This window comes from Capsicum annuum, chromosome 7, assembly GCF_002878395.1.
Source record: "Capsicum annuum cultivar UCD-10X-F1 chromosome 7, UCD10Xv1.1, whole genome shotgun sequence".
Taxonomy (NCBI): Eukaryota; Viridiplantae; Streptophyta; class Magnoliopsida; order Solanales; family Solanaceae; genus Capsicum; species Capsicum annuum.
This window is the reverse complement of record NC_061117.1, coordinates 157,261,988-157,269,991: the sequence shown is the minus strand read 5'-3', so window position 1 is coordinate 157,269,991 and position 8,004 is coordinate 157,261,988. Positions and strand designations below refer to the sequence as shown.

The following is an 8,004-nucleotide window of genomic DNA, read 5'->3' as shown; positions in this document are numbered from 1 at the left end:
TTTCCTTTTGCTCTATTTGACAGATCAACTACATCTCATTACGAAATAAGTTGTGAATGTCTCGATAATTTCTTAAGGTCAAGGGATTCAACACTAACTTCTAGTTGACTGCAGATGTGTATAACAAAGGGTGAGTATGATGAATCTGGTCCCTCAGTTGTACATAAAAAATGCATCTAAGAGTGGTTAGATAACTCAAATACTCTCTTTTCAAATGAATGATATTTCAATCTTTTTGAGCAGTATGATATTTTAGTTTCTAGCTTGGCTCGCAGTTATTCTTTTATTGCAAGTGATTTGACTAGAAAGACATGAAAACGGAGTATCTCCGCGGCTAATGTTTTGTTCTATTGCTTTTCATGTTAAGCACAGTTGGTGGTTATTTTTCTTTTCACAAGCAGACTTTCCGAGTTATATGCAATGCAGATTTGCTTGTGTATACTTCAAAATTATATGTTCTATGTTTTGGTAACAGAAGGGTAGATCTACATGTAACAGAAGGGTAGATCTACATTTTTATGTTTCGTTTTCTTTGGGTTCGGATTGGATTTGTTTAAAGCTTTGGAGGTACTACTAAACGCCTATGTATTTAATTTGAAAGCAAAGATTCTTGTACCTTTTGGGTAAACGACATAAATGACACTTATAATGAGACTTTGTTTTTTTTTTTTGTAATGATCTTAAAAACTAGCCTGTTTTTTTTTTTTTTTTTAGGGAATATTTACCCCTGTACTATTAGAAATGGTTTAAATATGCCCTTCGTTATACTTTGGGTGCAAATATACCCCTTCCGTTATACTTTCGGTGCAAATATACCCCTCCCATTATACTTTTGGGCCAAATATACCCCTTGTCCGTTAAATATTTGCATCCCAATCTTAGAAAATACACTAGATGGTGGGATTACTATGAAGGACCCAAATCATTTTTATCCAATTAACACCTAAAATAACCATAATCCGACTCTAATAAAGCTTCAAATATGAACAATGGAGTGACTTCATAGTTTATTTTTCTTCGAATTAGTTTCGACTGCTTCAATAGCAATCATATTCACCCAAAATACAAGATAGACATTTATAAAATTTATGATCCAGAAAGTAGATAGAATGGATGACGAGAATATGTAGAAGATTAAATTCATATCAAATTAATTGACTAAGAAGAAGTATAAGAATAATCTGAATTAAAGTTGAATACTGTTATGTTAAATATATAATACAAAACACAAATTTTAAGAGAAGTAAATAAATAATGACATCAGGTTTGCTATAGATGGACATAGTAGAAAAGATTTTTTCGTTTCCATCTCCCTCGAGCATCAAGTTCAGAACTAGGAAATTGTTCATGTTTGTCTAAGCACAACCTCACCCGCGTCACCACTGAGCACCATATTTGTTCTTTCATAGCTTGGGGCATCATCTAAGAGAATATATAAATGTTTAAATACAGGATTCTGCAACTGGTTCAGTGATTCATGACCTTGCGATGCAGCAAAAGGTGATTTTTGTCTTTTCAGATCCCTTGACATACAAAATATAACATCAAATTTTCTAGTCTATCACAAATTCTGTGTGTTCACGACTCTGTTGGATTGGTCTTCTACATATTCTCGATATCCATTTCTATCTACTTTTTGGACCATAAATTTCATAAATGTCTTTCTTGTCTTTTGGGTAAGTACGATTGCTATTGAAGTGGTCGAAACTAATTTGAAGAAAAATAAACTATGATGTCACTTCATTGTTCATATTTGAAGCTTTATTTGAGTCAGATTATGTTTATTTTGGGTGTTGGTTGGGGAAAAATGATTTGGCTCCTAAATAGTAATCCCAGCCATCTAGTGTATTTTCTAAGATTAGAATGCAAATATTTAATGGACAAGGGGTATATTTGGCCCAAAGTATAATGGGAGGGGTATATTTGGCCCAAAGTATAATGGGAGGGGTATATTTGCACCGAAAGTATAACGGAAGGGGTATATTTGCTGCCTAGGTATAACGAAGGGCATATTTAAACCATTTCTAATAGTACAGGGGTAAATATGACCCTTTTTCCTTTTTTTTTTTATATAACACAAATACCTATTTTCCCCTCAATATCTCAAATATTTCTAAACAATTTCATACTTATTTATCTTTAAACTTTTATTTTTTTATTTTTTATTTTACTTTAATTGTTATCTTTTCTTTGATCTCTCTTTTTAGTTTTTCTCAATCGTTACTTTTTTTTCCTCTTCTCCTCCCAACTTCTACTTTTTAAATTCTCTTTCTTTTTTACTTTGATTTTTTTTTTTAGTTTTTCTCAATTCTTACATTTTTTCTTTTTCTCCTCTCAATTTTTTTTTCTCTGTTAAGTCCTTAGTTTTAACGACTGATAAATTCATAGTTTGGGACCTGTTCCCTGGAGCCCTTATTGTGATGACAAAGGCCTCTACGCATTAGGGAACAGGTTGGGCTTACTGGTCGCTGTCACATAGTACAAAAGTTGGTGAAAAGTTGCTACAAGTTGCTACCACCTTTTTGCTTCAACCAATGAGATTGCTTCTAGGCTTTTCTTATGTCAAAATATATAATGCTCATCTTCTACAACAAGAAAACCAACACTTCTATATACTTACAATTAAAGATCTTTCTGAAGTGTCGCAGTGCTACAGTCAAAGGTTGGAACTATAATGGGGAACCTGTTGTTCATAGAGTTGTATGTTTATTTCCTTGTGATAGTTGAGTCTTTGTATTTTGTTCTTAAAAGTCTGCCTACGTTGCTTATGATTGTAGTAGGTGTTGTGGTGTACCCGTTTCTTGTAATCATCTAGAGTTAGGTGATTGTGTCATGCTAGAGTTAGCTTGAGGAGTCCAACTAGAGGTAGTTGGAGAGTCGGAGTAGTAGAGTTACTGCTTGGTTTCCTTGTAATAAAGTTATTGTTAGAAAACAGAGGATTAAGAGGCTAATTTTTGGAGTTTGTACTCAAGAGGTTGCTTAAATATAATGAAGTTTAAATCCTAGAGATAGGTCGCGGTTTTACTCTCTTGAGCAAAGAGTTTCCACGTAAAAATTTTGTGTTTTTACTTTTCGTACTCCTACACTACTTATAGCATTTACCTCCTATTTCTCGTTGTGTGTATGATTCTGGGAACAGTTCCCTGAGTCGAGAAGTAACCCACCCCCAAGCCTTTCATTTGGTAGCAGAGCGAGTCTTTCGTAATAAGGCTAACACCTTAGAAGGATCCTAAGAAATAGAGGTTTCACAAACTACTTACATCTCAGAAGAAAGTAAAACAACTAGCATTGCAAAAAGGTTTCTCAAAGTTTTGGATAGATTTGAAGACTTGTCCAAAAAAGAGATGCAAAGTGTCCCCAAGAAGTGTAGCTGGAAAACTGAGGCTGACAAAATTGCCAATCAGGTGCTTGCAACATTGTGGAATGACTCATCAAGTGACTCAACTTAGTCTGGGCTCAGATAAGATATTTCCATCCTCGTAATAGCTATTTGATGCACTTCTTGCTTTGATGGCAGACATCGATAAAAGTAAAGATAAACCTACCACTCTCTATGACATCAAAGAAAGTCTAGAGGAGTACTCCTTGAGGAAGTTTATATCTCTTGCCTCCGTACTAATTGACTTTTTAAATGATCTTGTCAAAGATAACAAGGATCTGAAAGAGGCTTAGGAAGAGCGTAAGGAAGACATAATTAAGATAAGCGATCGAGGAGCTGAACTCACAAATGAAAAAAAAATATTGACGGAAGAACTGTCAAAATATACAGATGAAATAATGAAATTGAATACACAAATATCAGAGCATCAAGCAACTTGTATGGGCCTTGTATATGAAAATGATGAGCTTAACAAGACAGTAAATGAGATCTCCAAGAAGGATCTGAAGGGCAAAGGTGAAGGGAGTAAAATTCAGTTTCAATTAGAAGAAGATCTGACAAAAGCTAAGATTGACTTGTCCATCTTAATGAACAGAAATTCTATCTATGAGAATGAACTTACTAAAGTTAAGACTGATCTTGATAAATCTCGTAAGTGGATTGGTTCTTTACAAGCACTGACAGATCCTGACAGCTAAGATGTTGGTTCTAACTACTCAGTTAGACTTACAAGGAGCAAGAATAATGTCTCATATACTCAATATAGAAAGGATGGTCATGTCAACAAAGAGTGTTCTTCCAAGACTGGAGTCTTGAAGGATAAGAGAAGCTCTGCAATGCTCCTTAAAAGGAAGCAAAGATTGCCAAACTAGACTAACAAAAAGTTAATCTTTCCTTTGTCATCTTACTGGGAACTCAGACTCAAATGGGTTCCCAAAGCTAACAAGTGATTTATGATGCAGGTAAGGGCAAGATGGAGCAACCAACACAAGTTAATGATAATGGTTTCTCAGAGCTCATAAATAAAGATTTGAAGTTTACCTCTTGAAAAATACCCTAAGTGGAGACATGTCTCCATAACAGTGGAATCAGACAAGTATAGGATGACTAGGAGAGTCAATCAAAAGGGGTAGAGTTGGTGAAATTGTGTAAACATAAGGGAATTCATGACTCTTCTTTTGTGGATAAGAAATAGTGAGCGGGTATCCAGGTCGAATAATGTCTCATGTGTCTAATTCAGTCTCATATCCTTGCAGATATACACCCATGGCAAGGAAGAAAATATATGAATGGAGTAGTGAGAAAGCACAAGTCACAGAATTTTAATATTGCCTTGGGACAAGGATCCTAATCAGGTTAGTACCATTTTTTACACTTAAATAATGACTATGTTAAATGTTTAAAAATGTGTCGCATCATTGTCCCACCTTCTCAAAAGGCTGCCACTTGTACTTTAAACTCAAGAGACGTATCCATCTGATCAGACATGTCCCATCAGACACTTCGTATCCTTAAATATTGACCATTCCCGTGTACCATATATTAAGTATAAAATCAAATAAAATTTCTTCTCACCTTAAAACTCTCTAAATAATTGTGTCTCTTTGAGTAAGGTAGTGTTGCTTGAGGACAAGCAAATGCTTTAAGTTGGGGGTGTTGATGAGTAGTGATTTTACCACTCATTCGCACTCAGTTTTGGTGCACATTACCTTGTTTCAAATGAGTAGATGAGACATAATTGTGATGTAATGTACTAATATCCACTCTTTGCAGGTATAGGAGTTAAAAAGACAAAGAGATGGGGACTGGAGCTTAAAACGATCAAAAGGGAGCAAAAAAAGTGCAGCTGAAGACCTACAGTGAAATAGCCTCAATTACCGCGGTCACGGTCAGTCCAGATGGTCAATCAAATGCGATCGCAGAGGTTAATTGCAGTCGCATAGCTACGGTTGTAACTAGACTTGCGGGATCGTGGATTGGCAGAAATGTTCAGCCCAAGGGCAAAATTGTAATTGCACGTGCTGATCCCAATTTGAACAAAAAGACTCAAACCTTAATTTCATGTATCATTCATTCCATCACATCCCCTTTTCTCCAATTTTCTAGGTTTTTGGCTCGAGATTTTGCAGCCTCCATTTTGGAGAAGAAAATATTGTGTAAATTTTGGGTGAAGAATACATTGGAGACTTTCTAAGTTGAAGATTTGCTCACTTTCTTTGTTGATATTGTGGGAGAGACAAGTTTGAAGTAACATTCACTTAGATATACAACTTTGATTCAATGGAGATTATGGGTATATCTATGCTTATTTATCTTATGTGTAGCTAAACCTCCCTCTTGGGGTTATGTGTGAATAGGGGTTAAAGTGTATGTGGTTTGTTGTTGTTAGCATCTATTTGGTAGTTCATGTTTATGGGTTTTATCATTGCTATGCTTATTTGGTTGGGATTTGATGAGCGAAAGCAAATACCCACATTGGGTTTGATGGGTGAAAGCTTCAAACTCTAAAAAGTTCAACGTCATCTTTGAAAAAAGGGTTTTGGGTGAACTTTAGGAAACCATTTCATCCTCGAAAGAGGGATGTAGAGACCAAAACAATGATAGACAATTAAGCGTATAGTTTGCTAAATCTTCACTATCTTAGACATAAGGGTGAATGTGAAGTTGACTATGCCATGGGTGTCATCCTAGAAATAGGGATGCCTTTATTGAGGTTGTGGTTACAAATTGTCTAACACACCTATTAGGTATTTGAAATAATCAATAGGTGAAAGTTTGGTATTTTATTGAAAGGCTAACATCATAACTTATAGCCAAGCCTACCCATATTTGAATTATTGAAGTGATGTTGATAATTAGCGCCCACATGTCACTCTCTTAGTAACACATCATCCCAAGATCCGTGTATAACTGTTAAAACTCTAATTATTCGTCGCCTCGAATTTATACTAGAAAATCCCAAAAAGAAACATTAGTGTAGGAACTCACCTTCCCCATTTTATATTTTGGTAACATTTGTTTGAATTTAACTTGTATCTATCATTTCAAATTAATTTAATCGCCACTCAAATTGTTCCTCATGGATTCGACCCCGACTCCAAAGTTGGGTAAATATATTAACGAAGATCGCCTTATACTTAATTGACGTGTAAGTTGAGTGTTATCATTGGGGTGTTGTGCTGATATAGATATGAGTTCTCTCATTCAGGGGGAACTTTAAATGCTCATTGATAGGTGAAATAAGGTGGAGGATGACTGTATTCCTATAGACATTAGTGATAGGGGAAATTTGTTGGGCAACTGGTCTGGTATGTGCTCTTTTGGCTTATGTTGTGCTATTGAAGGGTAGTTTGTGCTGTGTAGAAATTGACTGAAGATGCTGAGTATGCGGATCTAATTGTATGGGTTTGTCATCATCAGGGGGAAATTGTTAAGTTCTTAATTTTAATGATTGACAAATTCATAGTTTGGTACCTGTTCCCTGGAGCCCTTGTTGTAATGAAAAAGGCCTTTACATATTAGGGAACCGGTTGGGCTCACTAGTCCCTGTCAAAGTCCACTTTTCAGCTGACACATAGTACAAAAGTTGGTGAAAAGTTGTTGTCACCTTTTTGCCTTAACCAATGAGATTTCTTCTATTTTCTTGTGTCACAATATGTAATACACATCTTCCACTACAAGAAAACCAACACTTCCGTATACTCACATTTATAGATCTTTCTAAAGTGTCGCAGCGCTGTAATTAAAGGCTGGAACTGTAATAGATAACTTGTTGTTCATCGAGTTGTATCTTTATTTTCTTATTATAGTTGTGTCTTTGTATTTATTCTTAAAAGTCTGCCTATATTGCTTATGATTGTAGTAGGTGCTGTGGTGTACCAATCTCTTGTAATCATCTAGAGTTACGTGATTGTGTCAGCATAGAGTTAGCTTAAGAAATCCAGCTAGAGGTAGTTGGAGGGTGGAAGAAGTAGAGTTACTGCTTGGTTTCCTTGTAAGAGGTTTATTGCAAGGAAATAGAGGATTAGGAGGCTAATCCTTAGAGTTTGTATTCAAGGAGTTGCTTGGATATAATGGAGTTGAAATCCTGAAGGTCGGTCGTGGTTTTTCTTCCTTGAGTGAGGAGTTTCCACGTAAAGATCCCATGTCTTTACTTTTTGTACTCCTGCACTACTTACTGCATTTACTTTCAATTCTCGTTGTGTGTGTGATTCTAGGAACAGTTCCCTGAGTCGAGGAGCAACCCACCCCTAAAATCTTCATTCTCCTTTTTATTTTTCTTTGATTTTTCTTTTTTCTTTTTTTTTCTTTTTCAATTTTTCAATTTTTCAATTTTTCTCAATCTTTATTTTTGTTTTTCTCAATCTTTATTTTTTTCCTTTATTCTCTTGACTTCTATATTTTCTTTATTTTTCTTTTGATTTTTTTAAATTATATTTCTTTATTTTTTCTTTTTTTTGCAAGTTTTATTATTTTTTCTTTTCTTTGATTTCTTTCAATCAAGTTACACTCTATGAGCAAGAGTTGACACTACCACATTGTAGATTCAAGACTTATGACTTTCAAACAAGAATTACATTTCATGGGAAAGAATAGATACTATCACATTGTGTTTTGATTTATGA

The 8,004-nt window shown here is 35.0% G+C and overlaps 1 non-coding gene across 1 annotated transcript; it reads left to right on the top strand.

The window, feature by feature from the left end:
• The first annotated feature begins 1 nt into the window (after window position 1).
• LOC107877870 lies at window positions 2–5,625 on the top strand. The gene is made up of 3 exons (XR_001676597.2): window positions 2–1,500; window positions 4,636–4,734; window positions 5,153–5,625. It is a non-coding gene; the product is annotated as an uncharacterized LOC107877870 (transcript).
• Window positions 5,626–8,004: the final 2,379 nt, after the last annotated feature.